The 23,638-nt window shown below is 42.4% G+C and overlaps 1 pseudogene; it reads left to right on the top strand.

Annotated features, from left to right (window-relative positions):
* The first annotated feature begins 10,337 nt into the window (after positions 1-10,337).
* LOC141816140 (protein DMP7-like) lies at positions 10,338-11,139 on the top strand (annotated as a pseudogene).
* The last annotated feature ends 12,499 nt before the right edge of the window (positions 11,140-23,638 follow it).

Genomic DNA, 23,638 nt, shown 5'->3' with positions numbered 1-23,638 from the left:
GGAGGCGTCATAGTAGTCGGCCTCTTGCATGGGTCTCATAGAAGGGACTCGCGGAGCTTCCACAGGCGTGAATAGTCGTCGAGCCGGGGCCAGGGGGACTTCCGCTGGTCTTGTGGAGATCAGAGGATGGAGGAGCTGGAGCTTCGTGCTGGTTCCTTGACAGGGCGTGGACTGCCGCAGCCACGGCCCGGTCGAAGTCTTCTTGAGTCATGGTGAGGAGGTGAGGTCGCTGCGGGTCATCCATTGGCATGTCTCAAACTAGGACTTTTTGTGTTCCCACAGACGACGCCAAAATATGTTCCTGTTGAGATCCGCTTCTGGGTGCGCAGCTTCTTCAGCACCTCACTTGAGCGAGCTTGGGTGGAGAGGAAGGTGTGGAGCTTCTGGAACCTGCACGAGCACAAGAAACGAGAGTAGAAGGCCAGGGGTTGCCCCGGCGCGACCACTCCGATGCTTAAGTTAGCTTCTGTCGAGGAGGAGGAAGAAAATGAGAGTGAAAAGAGAGAGAGTTTGTGAGATTGCATACCTCCTCCTCAGTACAGAGCTAACCTTTTATATAAATCGAGGATGTTATGTCATGTCACAGATGTGACTGAAGTCCCATCACCGTTATGAATGTGTCAGGAGGCAGGGTATAGTCAGCGCATACGTCCCATCGCTGACTTGTATTAAAGGGGGGTCATGTCACACACGTATGCATTGCCATGATGAGTTGCAGAGGGAGGCAGGAAGGACATTCACAACCGCATGATGGGGGAGTGGTCTTTGGGGGAAAGGAGAAAAACCTGTATAGGGCCGGGGCAGCAAGGTAAAGCCGGCGGGCCTTACGCCCGAATGGGTCGTCTCGGCTCGGGGGTGAGGTGACGAGGGTGGCTCGATCTGGGCGTCGTGACGCTATGAGCTCGACTCGAGGATCCAGCTCGGTTTTAGTATCGGCTCGTCGGATATTGCGCGGGGATTCGATACCGAGTATTCGAGAGGGCGAGCCTCGATCCGGCTACGACACCCTTAGCGAAGTACTGTCGTTCGTCGGGTCCTACCTGATTCCTCCAATTCAGCCCGCTCGGCTCGGAATAGAGGTGCCAGGAGATCCGAGCCGTCTCGGGAGATGTCCGTATGAAGCCGCGTCGTCCTGAAGGAGCCTGCTTTATTGTGGGTCCGGCTAGGTTCCCACGCCGACCCAAGGGATTCGGCGGGTGTTTGAGAGGGTGGGATTTGATCTGACTTCGAGTGAGGATCCGGGGACTCAGTTCGATCCGCACCATGCGATGCTCTGAACCCAACTCGGGGATCCGGCTCGGCTTTGTGAGGCTGAGGGCCAGACTGATAGGTTCTTTCGGACTTGACTAACCGTGATCCACTCCCTTACACCCATAACAAACCTGATTTATAAATCAACTCGTGATAAAAATAACACAAGATAATTTGTGATTGATTTGCGAATCGGCCTATAGTGTATAACCTAAAATTAAATTTTGATTTTTTTTGAATTAATATTGTCAATTTGATAGACCTTAATTTTACTTAAACTTGGAGGTTGTTTTTGGTAATCTAAATATTCAACTTTTCGAATCAATTAATATTGGAGGTGACTAGCTCAATCTCACAAAAAATTTTTATTAGTCATCAAAATAAATTGAAAAGCACGAATGACACATCGCTCCATAACCAACGTTTCATGATTATCTTTCCACCGAAAACTTGAGGTTTTAAATCTACAAGTTGATTAAATTTGGAAATTAATATGTACGATGAAGAACTAGTAACCGCCTCTGACTATTGACTTCCTGAGTCTCGGTCTTCCAACTTCTCGAACAAGTGAAGAGACATAACAAACGAAGGGGCATGGAGGTTACAAGAAAGCAAAAGACCAAGATGGTTATAACACCCTTTATTGAGGTCTATCTCTTGATTTCTCTCCAAGAGAAATATCCCTTACTTCTCTCCCCTATGTATAAGGTAAGGGGAGGAAGGTTAATTCTAAAAAGGGATATGGTATGTTTTATTAGCATGAGAAGAGAGGCTATGTTTTATTGTCATAATTTGATATGTTTTATTCTTCCTACTATTACATTTACTTTATTGTATTTCTTTTCTTCACTTTATACTATTATTTGGATTCTCTAATGACTTAGGTAACAGAAGAACCTCACCGGGTAACTCCCGGTGAGCCATATGATGCGTGTTACTCTCTCCTCTCTCTAAGAATTGATCACTTTTTGCTTGAAGCTGATTTAAAAAATTGATTCCTTCAATCGAGTCTTTCCATTCCTATCCACTCCTTCAATCGATTCCTCCTACGACTTTTTCAGTCAAGTCCTTCTACGACTCTTTTAGCCGAGTCCTCTGGTTGACTCATCATATCAAGTCCTCTAGTCAATTTTTCCTATTGAGTTCTCCTGTCGACTCCTCTAGTCAACTTCTCCTACCGACTTCACGTGGTTGCTGATCCAGTACAAAGTCAACCACACTGAGTTCCATGAATCTGCCCCATCCTGTACTCAGATTGGAACACTCTCTATTGAGATAGATCCCTCCAATCCGGATCTCTGACGTCCCTGACAAAATAGGCGGCAACAAATGAGACTTGCGATGGATGTACGGACTGTGTAAAAGGGTACCATGTTGGTGTTGTCATGGTTGACACCTGACACACCACCGATTGAGCTGATCCCGAACTGATGTGGTGGCCAAGTACATGGACAATAATCCTTATTAGTACAAAATGTTAGTACCGATGGAATCAAAATATCTCCACAATGGTATGATATTGTCCACTTTGGGCCTAAACCCTCATGGCTTTGTTCTTGGGCTCTCCCCAAAAGGCCTCATACCAATGGAGATACTTTTCATCATTTTAACCCCATGATTTTTTCCATGTACTTTAGATGTGGGACTATATTTGCACCCTTGCAACCCAACACAAAAGTGTAGATGAAGACCGACATAGATGAGCTCTCTCTCACTCTCTCTCGTATGTGTACATACTCGCTTCCCTCACAGGTTGTGAGGCGGACCGTGTGAAACTGCTAAGATGACGAATTCCATTTTTTTTTTTTTACAGAAGTACATACTCGCTTCCCTTCCATTCTTCTCAGTTTCAGTACTAACTTATCGTCAAAGAGATCATGTCAGCCATCGTCGATGTGTGTTGACGTACAAGCACACAAGGACTCATGTGCCTCCAAAGGAGGAGCCACACCAACAGTTGTCGATCCAATAAAACTAAAACTTTAACTGCCTTAATATTTGAAATATTTTTATTTCAGCGTAAAAATTATTGTATTTTGAAAAAAAAAGATTAAAAACTTACTAACAACAATAGGATATTTGAAAAGGAACTTTCACTTTAACCTTGATGAATATCTATCAAGATGCAACCATCCAAAAGGCTACTTAATTGGATCGCCCAAAGGGGTGTGCAGCCACGATCTATCCTCATGTGCTTAATTGGCTCGAGCCGAACATAATAAATTTGATTTTAGACCGCAGTCAATTCGATCTATTCGGCGTGCATGTCGGAACACCAAGCACAATATTTTTATCTTTATTTTTATTTATATTTTTTTTAAAAAAAACGAAATGATCAAGTGAACTGAAGCGCAGGACGATCCATTCACACCTCTATCAAATTTATTCATATACGATGATGGCCACTAGCTAGATTAATTAAATTATTTATTTACACAATGATTATATATAGTTAACATTAAAGTCCCTTATCAGAGTTTGAACACACGTACGGAATGAATTATTTTAGTCAGAGAAGGATTTGAGTTGAATTAATTAAAATTAATGAAGGCAGGTCAAGTTTAATTTCCTTGGTCAAATTCTAGCTACATCTTGACTCACGATCAATCCGACAAAGCGGTTTAAGTCAACAGTCAGAAACCATGCGATCGAGCAATTGGACCAGACGGCATGCAAAGATATTAGATAGATAGATAGATAGATATATTGGCGTGAACTAATTAAGGAAAGCAATTGTCGTCAAAAATATTCCAAACAAGCAAGCAATAGCTGGCCGCGAATGGTCCGCTCCACCAGGCAGGCGAGACGACCGGGTGGAGAAGTTAATTACCATATAAATGTGAAAACGCACGCCGGCGGCCGCATAATACGAAGTCCCCCGATTTGGAACAGAAGTTTGACCGTTGAAATATTTTCCCAATATAAAATTAGATTTTTTTTTGTCCATTTGAAAAAGTCCTTCCCTTTCAGTTCCTCTGCACGACCGGCCGATGGGTGCCCTGGTGACGTACCCGGCTCCGTTCCTGCCGGATCGTCTTCTCCTTCAGTTGGGCGCTCCGCCTGACGGCTCGATCCAGTTCCTGGAGTAGACGGTGGGGCCCTGGCTGGACTGGATTTTTTCTTCTTCGGTTTTACTTTGGCCGCCGGTTCCGGCCTCGCCTTTTGCTTCAACTTCCTTGGATCAAAGGTAATCGGGCGCGGTCGAGATGCTTGTTCAGGGTCTGGCTCCTTGATCGTCAGCGCTTTGGCAGTCGAAGGCTCTTTTCCCGACGGTTCTGGGGTACGGGACTTCGAGGCCTGAGGAGCCTTCCCACCTGATTTGTCAGATCGAGGTTTTTTAGACCGAAGCTCCCTCTCCTTAACCTCTTCTGGTAGGGGTCTCTTCTCTACAGCCCTCTGAGACCTCGTCTCAGACCCGGCTGCGGCCGCTTGACTGCCAGCCGACGCGGCTGGTACCGGACTCCCTTCAGAAGGAATGGGTGCTGCTGATTTTTTAAAGGAGGCCCGGTCCCATTTGATGAACTTGTTCAGCGAAGCCGCCATCAAAAGATCCTCTGCAAACCAACAGAGAAATATATGAAATTAGAAATCGGTGAACTAAGAAAAGAAACATCTACTTACTGAGTGGCTGAGACAGCTCCGCAGCAACGGGGCTCAGACCGGCTTGAAATAGCAGACCCTCTTCACTAAGCAGCCGGTCCGTATGGAACAGCAAACCGTTTATCACCTGGAAGGCGGATTGGTAGGCTGCATGCGACTTATAGTTGGCTAGCCGAGGAGGAGGCGGCGTCTCATCCTGCCAATCGGTAACACGAATAGGGCTCGGGGGACGAACGAAGAAGAACCTCGTCCTCCAAAACTTCACAGATGACGGGAACTCAGCTAAGAATTTGTGGTGAGGACGTGCATTCAGATAAAAGACTCCCTCTTCTCCCTTCTTGGGATAAAAAAAAGTAGTGGAGGATCGTCGGGTGTAGAGGAATGTCATACACATGAAAGAGGATACAAGTGCAAGCTAGAAACCGAAAAGTATTGGGAGCGAATTGGTTAACTGGGACACCAAAATACGCGGCCACCCTCAGAAAGAAGTCAGGAACAGGGAACCGAAGACCTCCTTCCAACTGGTCAAGGAAGAAAGTCTGATAACCGGGAGGAGGAAGGTGTGGACGATGATGGCTCTTAGGTACCTTAATCTTATACTGACGGGGGATCCCAAATCGCTCCCTTATCGCTGACCTAGTCTCGCTATCAAAAACCGAAATCATGGACTCATACCAAGCTTGGTTAGACCCTGACATGCCGACAACCCCGAAAGCGAAAGAAATACGAAGGCCAAAAATGCAAACTAGGATAGGAAGGGGAAGCTTACGTCGGAAAGATCGCCGAAGAAGGGAAAGAAGAGCACTGTAGACGCCTGAGGCAGAAGTGTCGACGGCAGAAGGGAGGCGCGAGGAAGAAGAGTGCGAGATGCATCTTTCGAGAACTCACGCCGGTTATGTATCGGAACCCTAACTCTCCATGGCCATCAGATCAGGGATAAGGAAAAGGCGGGATCTCATTGGAGCCGTCGGATCTGAGCACGTTTCTCCGAACGGTTTTGCTGATGTCAGACGCTGCATACGAAAAGACAAAAAAGAAGAGCACGCCTCTTTTATTGCTTATTTCGGGAATGGTAACGCCCCTCACCGCCCACACGACGCCAGTACTTGCTGTAAATACCGCCAGTCATAGCGTGACACGCGTCTCCACAACTTATTCTCCTTAACACCGCATATCAGTTTAATTATCGGCTTAATTGTCCCGCTCTCTCTCTCTCTCGGTTGGTTCAGCACACTCCTCTGATAGCGTTCCAACTCAAGCCTAGCAGTAATCTGTTCCATCCCTCTTATCCTAATGAACCTTGCTTTTTACGCACTAGATAATACATTACATTTACAATAAACAAGATTTTTATTAGCATAAGCGAGCCATTACATTAGCAGTGACATAGCAGAAGTAAGTAGACGATCACTCCGAAGAAGGGTCACGGGGCAGCCTCCTGACCGCAGTTTGCATAAACCCCATCTCCTCCTGTATCTTCTCCAGCAGGTTCAGCACCGAGGAAGTGGATCCCTCAACATGACCCGCTACAACGCTGCCTTGGGTAGCCCTTACCTTGATGATGTCCTGAAGCCTCAGGATCTCCAGCTTAGCCTGGATCAGCTCCTCCTCGACGCGCTTCAATCTCTCCTCCGCTACACGGGCTCGATAGAGAGCCACCTGCACCCGTGTCTCCATCTCATTCGAAACATGGGGGTGCGTGGTGGAACCCGTTTCGGATCCTTCGCCGTCGATGTCCATGGCCGCGGTTCCGATCTTGGTGCGCCTCTCGCAGGAGTATTGCTCGAGAGTGATAACAGGAACGCGCGCTATCATCCCTATTTATAGCCCCCCAACCCACGGATTTGAAAGGTCACCTTATAAAATCCATGCGCACCCCGAGAAGAAGACTAAACGGTGTCCGCACGCTCTCCAAGAAGGATTCGCCCGCTCCCAATATCATCATTACTCATGCCTCGGACAAGACACCCACCCATGCTTCGCCTGGTAAAACCGCCTTTTTTCCGCACCCACCAACCCCGCACGAACACGTGTTGCAGGCAATTAGGTTGCTTAAGTGATGCAGGTAGACCCGGGCCCACCTGCGTCTCTCTCTCTCTCTATCTTCCAGGTCACTAAGTCAAGCCTTGGGCCCAACTAAGACACAAGTCTGACTGAGCCTAGTCAGTACGCTCCCCGCTCCCTTCGACTAGACTAGTGGGGAGGCTTATGTTCCGGGGATAAACCAAGGGTCTAACCCGGACTTGACTTGTGTCTTAAACTGGTTTCTCCCTGAATGGTCCGTATACCCAGCTAGAGCCCCCTCCGGATCCTCCTATCCGGCAGGTGCCTAGCCGGATCCTCCTATCCGGCAGGTGCCTAGCCGGATCCTCATGTCCGGCAGGTGCCTAGCCGGATCCTCATGTCCGGCAGGTGCCTAGCCGGATCCTCATGTCCGGCAGGTGCCTAGCCGGATCCTCATGTCCGGCAGGTGCCTAGCCGGATCCTCCTGTCCGGCAGGTGCCTAGCCGGATCCTCCTATCCGGCAGGTGCCTAGCCGGATCCTCATGTCCGGCAGGTGCCTAGCCGGATCCTCCTATCCGTGCCTAGCCGGCAGGTGGCAGGTGCCTAGCCGGATCCTCCTGTCCGGCAGGTGCCTAGCCGGATCCTCATGTCCGGCAGGTGCCTAGCCGGATCCTCATGTCCGGCAGGTGCCTAGCCGGATCCGTCCGGCAGGTGCCTAGCCGGATCCTCATGTCCGGCAGGTGCCTAGCCGGATCCTCCTATCCGGCAGGTGCCTAGCCGGCCGGCAGAGGGTGCCTCGCCGGATCCTCTTGTCCGGCAAGAGCTTATCCGGATCCTCCCAGCCGGCTAGAGCCTGATATGCTCCGCCTGTATCACAGCCGTCCGGCCAAATCCTCTCACGCCTACGACAATTCGCTGGACCCGTGTACCTGTCTTACTTACATTTGCCAATAAGTCCTAGTTCACCTCATCATTATTCTCTGACAAGCCCACGCCCCCTTTAATTAATACCATATCCCTGCTGAATATCCCAACAGTGACTAAAGATAGCTTTATTAACGATAGGACAGCGAGATTGATTATCCCTGCCACCTCATTAATCATGAGAAGACCTTTCTTAAATGCTGACGTGACAGGTGCATTAATAGTCCTTCTATAAACAGACCACTCCCCTCCACAGGTACCTCTCTGGTTCTCACTTGCAACTTTCTATTCTCTCGATTATTCTCTACTGTTTATCTTCCTCCTTCCTCCACTGCCCCTAACTTGAGCGTCGGAGTGGTCGCGCCGGGGCAACACCCGGCCTTCCTACTGACGGTTGTTGTGCTCGCAGGTCCGGCGGTCCTCAAGCTTCTTCTTCTTCTTCTTCCTTCTTCCTTCTTCTTCTCCACCGATCCCACCCTACGGCGAGCTAGGTTTCCGGTGACGTGTCCAGGAGCTATTCTCAACCGGAACAAACCCTCAGAGAAAGCTGGTTGTTGCTCAGATGGTTGAGCAATTCCTTCTTGTCTTCTTGATCTTCATGTAAAGACTGACGAGATGCTATGTGCTGGAGATCAAAGGAAGAATCATTTCTTACCTCACTTTGGCTATATTTGCTTAAATCTGTTTGATGCTTTGATCAATTATACCGTCACAAACTTAATGGAGTGTGTTCCAGTTAAATACCGTGGATGGTCAAACCACTAATCAACGAACGATCCGACGTGTGCAGCTTCCTAGCGGAGCTCGAGGGAGAGGATGATGAGAACCTAAAATACACTTCAACAGGATGTGAGAATGGTGCCGGGAAGTCCCGGCAAACCACTCTGATGCTCAAGTTAGTATTCCATGGAAGAAAAAATGAAAATGTAGAAGAAGAAGAAAAGAAGAGTTTAGAAAATCAAACCAGCCCCCTCTGCAGAAGCGGAAGAAGAAGAAGAAGAAGTAGCCCCTATTCGACCGAAGAGGAAGAGTCCTCCCTTGGAAGAAGAGGAAGAAGAAGTCTCCTTTTTTGCTAGAGCTCTCCCATTATGTAAGTATATGAGAAGACAATCTTTGACGGATGTCCTTTCCTTCTGTTTCTTTTTGGTATTATGTTCAGGAAAAAAGGGTTCAAGGACATCCTCTATGACAGCTTCATAAATGCTCTTTATGTGGTCATGTGTCTTGGGAACATGCACAGTTTGTTGAATCCACAAAAGACAAATATTGACATTAGTCCATTTGACTAACATTGCCAAATCAGCCCTAGGCTTAACTCCCGTTTAACTCTTGACTTTTACCTTAGAGAGAGAGTCACGTCATCTATGACACCGGCATCAGAGTGTATAAAATTTAGTTGGTTGTTTCCTTATGAATACATCATATTACTGTGATTCTTTCCTTGGACTCTAATTCTGTGATTTTACTTGTTATTTGATTGTCTTTGTCAAGTCGTGGATAATGTACCTTTGTGCAGTTCTTTGAATACAGTGGGTGCGATAGTTTTCACTAAGCTCTTCCTAGATTCGCTCATGCTGCGCTGAACCTAAAGAAAGTTGACTTCAATGGACCTTGTAAGACTAATCGATGGTAGAGTGGTTGTAAGAGATTGTAAGAAATAATGTCTCTCTGTTGCACTATTTTATTTAAATTGTTGCATCTATGTGTCTTTTGGATGAAAAAGTGTGATGGTTGCATCATTTGATAAAAAGATATATTTATTAATGAAAAGAAATCAATCTCTTTATAAATATTTAGACTTCAAATTTGAAGTATGTTTTTGATAATTCAATATTTTTGCTAGATTTTGAGTTGAAAGGGTTGTATATCAGGGGTAATTTATCGATAAAATTCATTAGCAAACTTTGAATAGCGAAGCCAAATAAAATCTGAAAAGAAAATATTTCAATTCGTCTAAACCTAAGCATTTCGATACGCTATAAATCCAATTCTCCTTTAATGTGACCTTGGTGTGTATGCTCGATTCACGTAATGGATGTGTGTTTAAGTATTTAGAGGATAATCAGTGACTATCATATGTCTGCATTGTACCTTTTTTGGTATTTTGTCATTGATTGTGGAAACAGAGAACTGATGTTCCACTGATGACTTATATTAGGGCCTGATCTTAATGTGGAAGCTGGATTGATCGCACTTGATCAGCAAAATTCTCTGTTTGGAATAGACTTAACAGTCAATATTGATTACTGACCTTTTGATGAGGTTGAACTACGCTCATTTCAGAATAACTAACCAAATAATTAAGGCAAGGCTTTGATTTTCACGGTCGCTTTCTCATATAAACATCCCAAGCGATGAAGCTCATTCCATTAAAATTAAAATGAAATTTATGCATTTGTTAAAAAATGAATAGTAAGCAATCTACACCTGGTTATTTTGATCGCGGAGTCGGTACCTTATCCTTTTCAAAGAAGTTAAATGATGCAATCGACGAGCCTTCCAAGCAATTCCTATCTTCTTCATTATATATATATATATATACAACACGTCCCCTCTGCATGTCAACTGCTACATTTCTAATTTAAATAATTATTAGAATGTCTACTAGCCAAGGATTAGCCGCCGGCGACGACCGCCACCGCGACGACGACAATCAGTATCTTTTGTCCTACAGCGATGACCACGATCATCTCAAGAGGCTGCCTCCGCCGCCAACTCTGCTGCAACGGGCCTACAAGAGCAGCGCCGATCTCGTTAAGTACCTCCCCACCGGCACCGCCATCGCCTTCCGCGTCCTCTCTCCCGTCGTCACCGACAACGGGATCTGCCCTGTTTCAGTCAACCAGATGATGACCCTCGCCCTCCTCTGCTTCTGCGCCTTTACCTCCTTCGTCCTCCCCTTCACCGACAGCTTCACCGACCCCGTCACCGGATGCGTCCGCTACGGCCTGGCCAGCTACGGAGGCCTGATCATCATCGACGGCGGTCCCTCGCCTCCGCCGGCGCTCGCGGCCAAGTACAAGCTGACGCCCATCGACTTTGTGCACGCGTTTATGACGCTGATCGTGTTCGTCGCCGTCGCGTTGGCGGACCACAACGTGGTCTCGTGCTTCTATCCGATCGAGTCGGACACCATGGCGCAGGTGGTGGCGGCGGTGCCGGTCGTGGTTGGGCTCCTCGCTAGCGCGTCGTTCGTGGCCTTTCCGACCACACGTCACGGGATTGGGTTTCCGGTCACGCCTGAATCATCGACGCGTTAATTTCTTGCTTCGTTCTTCACAGCTTCTTTTTTTTTATTTCCACTGTTGTTTATTTTTGTAATGCATTGTTCTTAAAGATTACATATATGATATTGATGTTCGAATTCTTCTCGGATATAAATTTTATGAAATTATGAACACGAACATGTTTTAAAAAAAATAAATTTTCAAGTACATATAGTTAATTATTTACTTGTTCATCATAATACGACCAATTAATTTTATTATGAGGCGATTTGATTTTTAAGACTTTGTGTGTGCTAAATTACGTCCCTTTAAAATTTTAAATTACGTTTTAAATAAATTTTGTGAGGAACCCAATAATAAAATCAAATATATCTTTAGATGAGCTCCGGACATTATGCAACAGTAAGATGTTTAATAATTAATTAAGTATTGATGGTTCGAGTAATTAGGATGTATTACTGGATATTTTTCTTTAATTAATTGGGATTGACTTTGAAGGGGTTTGCTATGCCATTTGACTTCAGAAATGGCCGTCATGACTTTATAATGAATAGAATACTTTATGTTGAGAAGTTGAGTGTTGTAAATTGCGGAAAATGCTTGTAGTTTGACGTTTAAATGATATTGTGGAATTTCAAAAGGGAAAAAAAAAGTGGGAGGACAATTAAATTAATCAACTAAATAAGAAGCGAGAAGTGCACAGAAGAAAGAGAGAAGGTATAATGAGTTGGAAGTAAAAGCCGGCGGATCATGGATTAGACAATATATTGGATTTGATGTTAAAGCGGGCGGATCTTTTATCGCCGTCATCAATCTTTCTCCCTCGTTCTCCTCTGTTTGATTGTTTGAAACTTTTACATTTTAAGTTTGTTGGTTGATTATTGAGCTTGATAATATGAATTTATTTGTTGATTTTGAAACTTTCTTTCTTTATTTTGCATGTTAATGAGAGTTTTATTGATAAACATGGTTCATAAATATTTTTCACGAACATTACTCATAAATATTATTCACGAACGTTGTTCATGAAACTCATTAACTGTTGGTTGTTCCAGCTTGTTTAAATTGATCTTATGGTGCAAACATAGTCCCACATCTAAAACACATGGATATGGTGGAATGTTGTCCTAAAGATCATGGGTTTAAAAGGATAAAAAAAATTTTAAAGAAAGGTGTTATATCTCCATTGGGAAAGATCATGAGGCCTTTTGGGGAGAGCCCAAGAACAAAACCATGAGGGCTTAGGCCCAAAGTGGACAATATCATGCCATTGTGGAGATGCGGACATTCTTTAGACCCTACAATTGGTATCAGAGCGAGGCCGCTCTTCACCGGACTAACCGTCGGATGAGCCATGATCCAGATCTAACCATGTGGGAACCCTCGGGGAAAATAAAGGAAGTAGGGGAGGCTCGGACCATGAGGGACATGGCAGCCGGACCATGAGGGACATGCCAGTCGGATCATGAGGACATGACAGCCGGACCATGAGAAATGGCAGCCGAACCATGAGAACATGGCAGCCGGAGCTTCCAGTGGTCCTTTGTTTGAGAAATGGGGGATTGTTGGGTTGCAAAAGGTGCAAACATAGTCTCACATCTAAAACACATGGGAAAGATCATGGGTTTAAAAGGATGAAAGTATCTCCATTGGCATGAGGCCTTTTGGGGAGAGCCCAAGAACAAAACCATGAGGGCTTAGGCCCAAAGTGGACAATATCATGTCATTGTGGAGATGTGGACATCCTTTAGACCCAACATAAACGAGCTGAACTCATATGTGTTTCGATTCATTTACAGCCTTAGCCTTAGTTGATATGGTGGAATGTTGTCCTAAAGTCAAGTCCTTCTTTGGAGTGGTGCAACACATTTACACATTGTTTTCTTCCTCTACAAAGAGATAAAAAAATTTTAAAGATAAGGTGCCTAGGACCATTAGGACATTATCACATACCCGTTGGGAAAGTCATGTTGAAAGTGTAAAAGTCATAAAAGAGCAAATTGTACATATAAGAGATATTTTACTTGACTTAGCAGAAGTTGCTAAAGATTCTAAAACAAAGAGTGATACTGAGAATTTAGCACTATATAATCTTGAGAGTTTTGAGTTCTAGCTTGGAATGGTAATGTCATATAACTTGTTACGAGCAATAAATATTGTACGTAAGTTTATTCAATTTGAATATATGAATATTAATATTGCAATCAACTTCTTATAAGGACTGATCAATTTCTGACGAAATTCTAGAAGAGGGGTTTGCTAGTGCCATGAATGAAGCTATACAAATGGCAAGTGAAATGAGAATTGAACCTAAATTTAGAGAAAAATGCTCATTTAAAGAAAGAAACAATTTGATCAACAGGTAATCAACAAGATCTCATGCAGAATCCCCTATCTAAATATCTACAATGTAGTGAGATAAAAGATAACTCCTCAAATCTATGTCTAAACTCCTATGTGGGAAACCTAGGGTCTGTATTAGGGGTCCTAGAGGTCCCAGCCTCACATCCTCTTTTTGCTCGTCTAAACATAAAAATTACTAATTTAATAACAAAAATAACTGGAACTTAACTAATTTAGGAAAGTTTAGGGATTACTTGGGCATTTTCATAGTATTAGGAAGGTTTTGGTGCTGAAAAGGCTCTTCATGCGGCGCGAGAAAATGATAAAATGGGGTAAAAAGGGGGTGAAAATGTGGGTTTTACGTGCGAGCCACGCGGTAAGTTTTATAATGGTACTCAGGTCGACTAGAATGGCATTGGAGCCGACTTGAGTAAGCGGTGCGAGTCAACTAACAGCCGAGGAACGAGAAGCTGGAAGGAAAGAATGCTCGAGGGGCGCCAAAAGGCCGAAGTCGGATTCGAGTGAGCCTAACTCCGGTTGGCCAGAACCCACCCAACCGACGATTTTATAAAAACTCAATAAAAGTCAAATATGTTGACTTTAACTGTTGACTTTGCCGGAGTAGAAGACTTAGACTTGGACCTTTTGGACGTGACTTTTAAAAAAGAAAAGATAAAATTTGATCAATTTTATCTTTTATAATATAAAAGATAAATACTTAATTTTTATTAAGAATAATTCTCTTTATCTTTTATTAAAGATAAAGTTTATCCTTATTTAATCAACGGCTACGAATTAAAGCCTATCTCCGATCAATGGTTAGGATCGCATCAACGGATCAACGGTTAAGAGAAAGTTCATCTACAATCAACGATCCAGATCTATTCTCTTGGACTATAAATAAGACTTAGAGTTTTAGAAGTCTAATCATCAATTACTTTGTAATTCTCTTTCTAAGTCTTTATGCTACAACTGTAAAGGCTTCTCCGTCTAAAGGAGTTCTAATTAAGCGTTAACCGCTTTGGAAGCAACGATCTAGTTATAACCATATTTTTTTTAAAAAAAAAAAAAAAGAAAAAGACAAGTGTTATTCTTCTTAACCGCCTATTCACCCTCCTCTAATCGGTTCAACTCGATCCAACACATACATCTATTTATTTGGTTGCAAGTTCACCTGACATTGATTTTTTTGAATAATGTGAAAAAGAAATTGAACAGATAATGAGTAAATCAAATAGAATACATAATATATCCAGTCTTCATTTATGTTTTATAATCAAGAAAAGTGTCATTTTGTTATTATTCAATTTTGATGAATTCAGACTTTTTTATTAAAAAAAAAATCACACACACTGTTTGAATAGATTATAGAACTTTAAATTACTTTCATTGTGAATTTGAAACTTTAAATTAAAAGCTCGATCTTCTCTTCAAATTCGGTTTTAACCATTTAAGCAATATCAAAAGATTTTTAGATTTTTATTAAATTTGGAGACTGAGCCTTTAACTAGTTTGGTGAAGTCTTGTATGGGACTTTAATAATTTTTAAGTCACAATGGACATTTAAACATTATTGGTGATCAATTAATGAGTTGTGTTCGGAGTTGATGGTTGTGAAATGCCATTTAACAAATGAAAAAAAAAAGAATTGATATACTACAATGTCTAAGTAAAATTGAATGATTTATTCTCAAATATTATATTGCCTATAAAATTTTATTAATTATACCAGTAACAATTGCATTGGCAAAAAGAATAATTTCAAAGTTGAAATTAATCAAGAATTATCTTCAATCAATAATATCACAGGATAAACTAATTAAATGTTAGCAATGTTATCAATTGAGAAAGAAATAGTCCAACAATTAAATTATGTAGATTTGATAAATATTTTTGCCACTAAAATAGCTAGACGAGTAGTGTTTATGTAATTATTTTAAATATTTATTAACTTTTTTATTGATGTAATATATTATTTCTGGGTATTTAGGGCATTTGTTATTTGTAAACTGAACTTCATAATTATTTGACATAATAAAATGGTCTATTTTATATTATTTAGTTCAGACCCATAGACATATAATACGACTTAGTGATCTAGACGTCCTGACCACTCAATCACATAAAGTTGCACTGGATATCAGAATCCTATATATATGTATTTGAAAATTTAGTTTTCATAACTAATAATAAACGAAATAGAGATATAAACGACTATTTCATTACTACGTCATCATAAATTAATTTATAAAATAAAAAAATAATATCTAAAATTATTCGAGGATTAGTCCAATATTATAATAATATAGACTTCTCTTTTTCAGTAACGGTTCTACACGATTGATCCTACAACCATTTGTAAGGAGGTAAATAGGAAAATTGCAGTGGGCCACGACGGAGGAGGACATTGCTTCAGCTTCATCGAAATTCGACTCTTGTCTACTTTAATAAGTATATCTCATCGTAACCAACTTAACTATACTCCGAAGGCAATATAAACTCCCCACTAGCTAGTTTTATAGACAGGAGTACACTAGCTAGCATGTATGGGCGAATATCAATTCACGTTGAGCAGTGGATAACATATTGATTAATTAAAATTACGTACTGCTATGCGCAGCAGGAGTAATTAACCGATTAACTAATTAACTAACTAACTAATTAATTAATTAATAGAATGCTGGTAGAAATTGATTAATCGATCAATTAATTTTGCATGTGTCTATGCCAAACAGTAATTAATTAATTATCATTATGGCGCACAACAATGAATATTAATTGGCTGTTAAAGAACAATCAATTGATTTAATTAAATCAATTAATGCTTTTAATTTTCCTTTTGATATATAACCTTCATCCCTAATAATAATCAATTAATATCGGATAAGTTTATAAGGTGTTTGACGATATCATGAAGAATATATCAAAAATATAAAAGAGGATTAATTAGATCCACATTATCATCATACTAAGCTTCATCGGTTTTGAACCGTCAATTTATCGACATCACGGGCATTCAAGTGTTTCAGAGTGGGGCCCGGTGGGTTATTGTGCCCACAAAGAGTCATTATTATGGTCATTAAGTGTTGCACCATGCCACTACTCTTCTTCCCCGGCCCCCTCGTTTTTCTGTACCACCTTTCTTGTATTCTAAGGCTATTGAGACGTGCATGTTCGATGACCACTCGAGATATGTAGCTTTAAATTAGACAAAAGCTTTTAAGTTAATGATCGATCGATGTTGGATCATGACAACTCGCGAGTGCAAGGCAGGAGTGCGAGGAATGAATGGATAGCTTTCCTGGCTACTCGATCGATCGATCGTCACATTCCACAAACAAACAAACAAACAGGGGAAAAGAAAAAGGAGTGCATGGTTTCAAAATCTCGAGTTCAGTGGAGTATTCATTCCTAGCTATCTATATATCTTCCTTTTTGCTACCTGATCATGGCACGCCCAGTGGCTGTCTTCTCTTGATGTTTACTCCAATGTTTTTAATTAAACTGTGATTTAATAATCACAAACATTTCCTCCGACACGTACGTGGTTATTTTAAAACTAATTAAATATTGTGATGACGATCAGGTAACTGTGGTTGAACCAGGCACGAGTGCTGAGCTCAATTAATCCAACGTAACATGGGCAAGGGAGTAGTCAGCAAGCTAAGAGCCCGATCGAGCCTGAGTGCATGGACGGACCGGCGATGACCAGTACTTAGCTGGATTATACGTTAAAACTACCACCTTGGCATGCTGTTAAACTTAATTAGCCCATCTCATGCATATATAACATGATTTATAAATCAACTCGTGATAAAAATAACACAAGATAATTTGTGATTGATTTGCGAATCGAGCCCCACTGTTAGAAACAGCCTTATTTTAAGCTCATATCAAAAAATCCCCTAAGAGATTTTTTAAAAGTACGATACTACTATGTTAATAAGAGTTTATTGTCAAAACAGAATCTCAGCCAACAAATACATGTTGCTAAGATAACTCGAATCGAAATAGTATCTCAGTCAACAAAGACATGTTGCTAAGAGAACTCGAACCTGGAACTTCAGGCAACACATATCTCCATGTTTACCACTTGGGATAAGACACTTTGACTAACTGTATTGGATAAATTTTTTATAGTGACCGGCCCCACCGCCGAAACGGGCTCATATCAGAAAACTCCCTAAGGGATTTTTTAGAGGTACCACTATGTTGATAAGAGCTTACTATCGAAACAGCATCTAAGTCAACAAATATATGTTGCTAAGATGGCTTGAATCTGTTGGGTTGCAAGGGTGCAAACATAGTCCCACATCTAAAACACATGGAAAAAATCATAGGTTTAAAAGGATAAAAGTATCTCCATTGGCCTAAGGCATTTTGGGGAGAACCCAAAAATAAAGTCATGAGGGCTTAAACCCAAAGTGGACAATATCATGCCATTGTGGAGATATTTTGATTCCATCGGTACTAACAAATGGTATCAGAGCGAGGTTGCTCTTCACTGGACTAACCGCCGGATGAGTCATGATCCGGATCTAATCATGTGGGTTAAATCTTAAACAAAGGAAGTGGGTGCTCCCGTGTTTGAATCAAGAGGACCAGACATTAGGCAGGAAGTCCTAGTAGGTCGGGTGGATCAAGGGGCAGGAAGTCCTAGTAGGACGGGTGGACCGAGGGGCAGAAAGTCCTAATTGTGATTAGACAGGAAGTCCTAGTAGGTCGGGTGGATCGAAGGGCAGGAAGTCCTAGTAGGACGGGTGGACCGAGGGGCAGAAAGTCCTAATTGCAATTAGACAGGAAGTCCTAGTAGGTCGGGTGGACCGAGGGGCAGGAAGTCCTAGTAGGACGGGTGGACCGAGGGGCAGAAAGTCCTAATTGCGACTAGACAGGAAGTCCTAGTAGATCGGGTGGACCGAGGGGCAGAAAGTCCTAGTTGCGACTAGGCAGGAAGTCCTAGTAGGTCGGGTGGACCGAGGAGCAGAAAGTCCTAGTTGCGACTAAGCAAGAAGTTCTAGTAGGTCGGGTGGACCGAGGGGCAGAAAGTCTCAGTTGCGACTAGGCAGGAAGTCCTAGTAGGTCGGGTGGACCAAGGAGCAGAAAATCCTAGTTGCGACTAGGCAAGAAGTTCTAGTAGGTCGGGTGGACCGAGGGGCAGAAAGTCCTAGTTGCGACTAGGCAGGAAGTTCTAATAGGTCGGGTGGACCGAGGGGCAGAAAGTTCTGGTGGGTCGAGGATTTAGACATCAAAAACGACGTTTGAGGGGGGCCTGTGGTCCTTTGTTTGAGGGGGGTTGTTGGGTTGCAAGGGTGCAAACATAGTCTCACATCTAAAACACATGGAAAATATCATGAGTTTAAAAAGATAGAAAGTATCTCCATTGGCATGATGCCTTTTGGGGAGAACCCAAGAATAAAGCCATGAGGGCTTAAGCCCAAAGTGGACAATATCATGTCATTGTGGAGATATTTTGATTCCATCGGTACTAACAGAATCGAAACAGCACATCAGTCAACAAATACATATTGCTAAGAGGGCTCGAACTCGGAACTCAGGCAACACACATCTCCATGCTTACCACTTGGGATAAGACACTTCGACTAAAACTGTATTGAATAAACTTTTTATAGTGACCAGTCCCACCACTAAAACGACCTCATATCAGAAAACCTCCTAAGAAATTTTTTAGAGGCACGGTATCACTATGTTCATAAGAGCTTACTGTCGAAACAGCACCTCAGCCAACAAATACATGTTGCTAAGATGACTCGAATCCGAAATCTCAAACAACGCATGTCTCCATGCTTACCACTTGGGATAAGTCACTTCGACAAAAAACTTGAGGTTTAAATCTACAAGTTGATTAGATTTGGAAATTAATTTGTACGGTGAAGAACTAGTACCGCCTCCAACTATTGACTTCCCGAGTCTTGGTCCACCGACTTCCCGAGCAAGCGAAGTGACATGACAAACAAAGGGGGGCACGGAGGTTACAAGAAGGCAAAAGGGCAAGATGGTTATAACACCCTTTATTGAGGTGTGCTCTTTAATTTCTCTCCAAGTGATATGCCCCTTGACTTCTCTCCCATATATATAAGGTAAGGGGAGGGAGGTTCTAGATATGGTATGTTTTATTATCATGAGAAGAGAGGCTATGTTTTATTATCCTAATTGATATGTTTTATTATTCTTTCTACTATCTCATTTATTTTATTATATTTTTTTATCTGCTTTATACTATTATTTAGATTTCTTAATTGATCACTTTTCACCCTAATCTCATTTAAAGAAGTTGATTCCTTCAGTCGAGTCTTCTTATTCCTGTCGACTCTTTCAACCGATTCCTCCCATGACTTCTTCAATCAAGTCTCTCTACGACTCCTCCATTCGAGTCCTCCAATCAACTCCTCCTGCCGAGTCCTCTAGTTGATTCTTCCTATCAAGTCCTCTAGCCGACTTTTCCTAGCGAGTCCTTCTATCGACTCCTCTAATCGACTCCTCCTGCCAACTCCTCTTGTCGACTTCACGTGGTTACTAATTCACCACAAAGTCAACCGCACCGAGTTCCATGGGACCTACGTACCCCATCCTGTACTCAGACCGGAACACTCCATATTGAGATAGATCCCTCCAATTCGGATCTCCAACATCCCTGACAAGATAGGATGGCAATAAATGAGACTTGTGATGGGTGTCTGGATTGTGTCAGGGGTACGATGTCGGTGTTGTCGCGGTTGACACCTGACACGCCACCGATTGCGCGGGTTTCTAATTGATGTGGTGGCCCAAGAACATTATTAGTATAAAGGTGAACTCACACACTCTCTCTCTCTCTCTTTCCATTCTTCTCTATTTCAGTTTTAACTTATCGTCACTCCTGACATAGCTGAGTTGGTTACGATGGAGCAGACTTGCAGAAGAGGGTAATGGTTCGAATCTCGGCGGAAGCCGAGCAATACCCTCCTCTGTCATGATCAACTGTAATTTCTTGATTTATCTCTTTATATATGATCGTAAGACCGATTGTGTAGGACTGTTGGGATGACAAATTCTATCTTTTTTTGCAAAAGAGTTTTAACTTATCATCAAATAGATCGTGTCAGCTATTGTCGATGCGTATTGACGTACAAGCACACAAGGACTCATGTGGCTCGAAAGGAGGAGCAACACCAACAGTTGGCGATCCAATAAAACTAAAACTTTATCCGCCTTAAAATTTGAAATATTTTTATTTCAGCGTAAAAATTATTGTATTTTGAAAAAAAAAATTATTGGCAAGACAATATTATATTTGAAAAGGAACTTTCACTTTAACCTTGATGAATATCTATCAAGATGCAACCATCCAAAAGGCTACTTGATTAGATCGCTCAAAGGGGTGTGCAGTTAATTAGCTCAAGCCGAACATGATAAATTTGATTTTTAGACCGGAGTCAATTCGATCTATTCGGAGTGCATGTCGGAACACCAAGCACAATATTTATATTTATATTTTTAAAAAACGAAATGAGCAAGTGAACTGAAGGGCAGGACGATCCATTAACACACCTCTATATATATATCAAATTTATTCATATATAATGATGGCCGCTAGATTAATTAAATTATTTATTTACACAATGATTATATATAGTTAACATTAAAGTCGCTTATCAGAGTTTGAACACACGTACGGAATTATTTTAGTCAGAGAAGCATTTGAGTTGAATTAATGTTAATGAAGGCAGGTCAAGTTTAATTTCCTTGGTCAAATTCTAGCTACATCTTGACTCGACGATCAATCCGACAAAGCGATTAAGTAAGTCAACAGTCAGAAACCATGCGATCGAGCAATTGGACCAGACGGCAAAGATATTAGATAGATTGATAGATAGATAGATAGATATATTGGCGTGAACTAATTAAATTAAAGAAATCAATCGTCGTCAAATTAAAAATATTCCAAACAAGCAAGCAATAGCTGGCCGCGAATCGTCAGCTCCACCAGGCAGGGGAGGCGACCGGGTGGAGAAGTTAATTACCATATAAATGTGGAAACGCACGCCGGCGGCCGCGTAATACGAAGTCCCCTGATTTGGAACAGAACTTTGACCGTTGAAATATTTTCCCAATATAATAATTATATATTTTTTTGTCCACTTGAAATCGATGAAAAACTCTCTTGATCCGGTGAGGTTGTTTATTGACTACGTACTCGTCGGGTATAATAAGATATAAAAGAAAAAAAGAATAAAAATAAACATTAGTTAATTCAGAAAATTTTGACCGACCTTCTAATTCTAAACTTGGTTGGCTTCCTTGAATATGAACCGACCTTCTACCTCGGTCTCTACCCACTCCTTGACTTGTAGGCCGACCTCATAAATCGGCTTCGGAATGCCTACTATGGCGTATGCCGACCTCATGATTTGGTCTCGGCACATCCTCTGTTTTACGTGTCGATCTCATGACTTGATCTCGACACACATCCTCTGCTTCACGTGCCGATCTCATAACTTAATCTTGGCACACCTCTTGCTTCATGTGCCGACCTCCTGACTTGGTCTCGGCACACCTCCCGCTTCATGGGCTGATCTCATGACTTGGTCTCGGCACACCTCTCGCTTCATGCGGCACACCTCTCGCTTCATGGGCCGACCTCATAACTTAGTCTCGGCATACTTTGCGCTTCATGTGCCGACCACATGACGCGGTCTTGACGTTTAGGATCAACTTTCAACACATGACACTTATTTAAAGATATGGTCGTTCTTCCTAAATCAGAGGAGGCAGAACCTGTTGGATATTGGGGCCTTAATGGACCAATACGATTTTGTAGAAAAATCGGAATGCCATCAATTGATGAAAGTCGTAATTGACTTCAAATCGAAATCTACGTTTCGCGTAGATAGATTTAGACTATTAATTTGCTCAAAATCGATTAAGGGTGAATGAGAAATTAATTATTTAAAATCGGCCCAAATAATATTAATTATTCATTAATGTTATATATAAGGAAATGCAAGGGAGAATAGTCCCACATCGGAAATTTTTGATGTATTTTCTTTCCTTATTAATGATGCTGTGTTAATGGAGTTAACACAAAAGATCAGGTGCTCTCTTCTCAGGGGCGAGCAAGTGCTCGCACCTGTGAGCCCGCCACTCGCGCACGTGCGCAATGGGCGCTTTGTAGGCGCACTTTGCACTTTGCACGTACGCGTCATCACGAGGAGCATTGAGGAGCTTAAATTTATGCTCCAGGTGATATTGTGGTGCCTACGTGGCACTTGGGTGACGTGTCAGGATCGTATCTGACGTGGCAGTGCCTATGTGGCATCCACGTGGGCAAGAAGAGATGACTGGACTGTTGATTAGGCGAACGGATAGCAACCGTTGATCAAAGAGGTGTGATGGATCGCTTGTGATGCGATCTGGAGCGTTGGATCGCGAAGAGTCACGATCTGACCGCTTGGGATGAGACTTGATCTGAAGCATCAGATTGAATGGATTATTAGATCCACATCCGATGGCTGATGACAATAGGCGAGATCTGAGGGTCACAACCCTTCAGATCTGATGGATGAGATTGAAGTGGGCTATGTGAAGGGTTACAACCCTTCAGATTGGACGATCCAGATCGATCCAGCTCAAGGAACACATCCTCTCACCCAAAAGACATTTAACCTCTTCATTTGGTATAAATAGATCCCTCCAGATGCTGAAAAAATCATCGAATTCATCGATTCAAGTCTTCCTTGTGCATTCATCCCATCTAGTGCATTCGGAATCCAAAAAGTCTACGAGAAAGTTCGTTGATCTCGAAATTTGGAGTGCTACTATTCCGAGACGTTCGTCGTTGTATTTTGGGAACGAATTGCTGCTATCCGTTAGCACCGTAACGGAGCAATATCGTTTACGGAGATAGTGTTGAACACTAGCCTCGACGATCCATATCAGTTTGCGTATTCCCGGAGCTACCGGGTACAACAGAACCAACTCCTCCAAAAAGATAGGAACGCCTCCTTAAATATATATAAATAAACAGGATCTTTTCAAAGCGGAACAGGTACATTTGAATATTTCTCAAATAGTTACTAATACTTCAGAATGAAAGGCTATTACTATAAAAGGTTGCTCATGCCCATGGACACAGGTACGCACATATATCTATCCTAATTTCCTCAAGTCATAAAACTTCTTCCTCACGCCGAATCCTAACTTGAGAGTTGGAGTAGCTTGTCAGGACCCAACTCCGACGTCATTCTAACCCTTTTTTTAAGTGTTTTTCAGGATCTCTTTTCTCTCCGGAC

Source organism: Curcuma longa, chromosome 2 (assembly GCF_044706935.1).
Source record: "Curcuma longa cultivar G26 ecotype Majalengka, Jawa Barat chromosome 2, ITB_CL_G26_1.1, whole genome shotgun sequence".
NCBI classification, from domain to species: Eukaryota; Viridiplantae; Streptophyta; class Magnoliopsida; order Zingiberales; family Zingiberaceae; genus Curcuma; species Curcuma longa.
The sequence above is the reverse complement of the archived record's forward strand: the minus strand, read 5'-3'. Positions and strand labels throughout refer to the sequence as shown.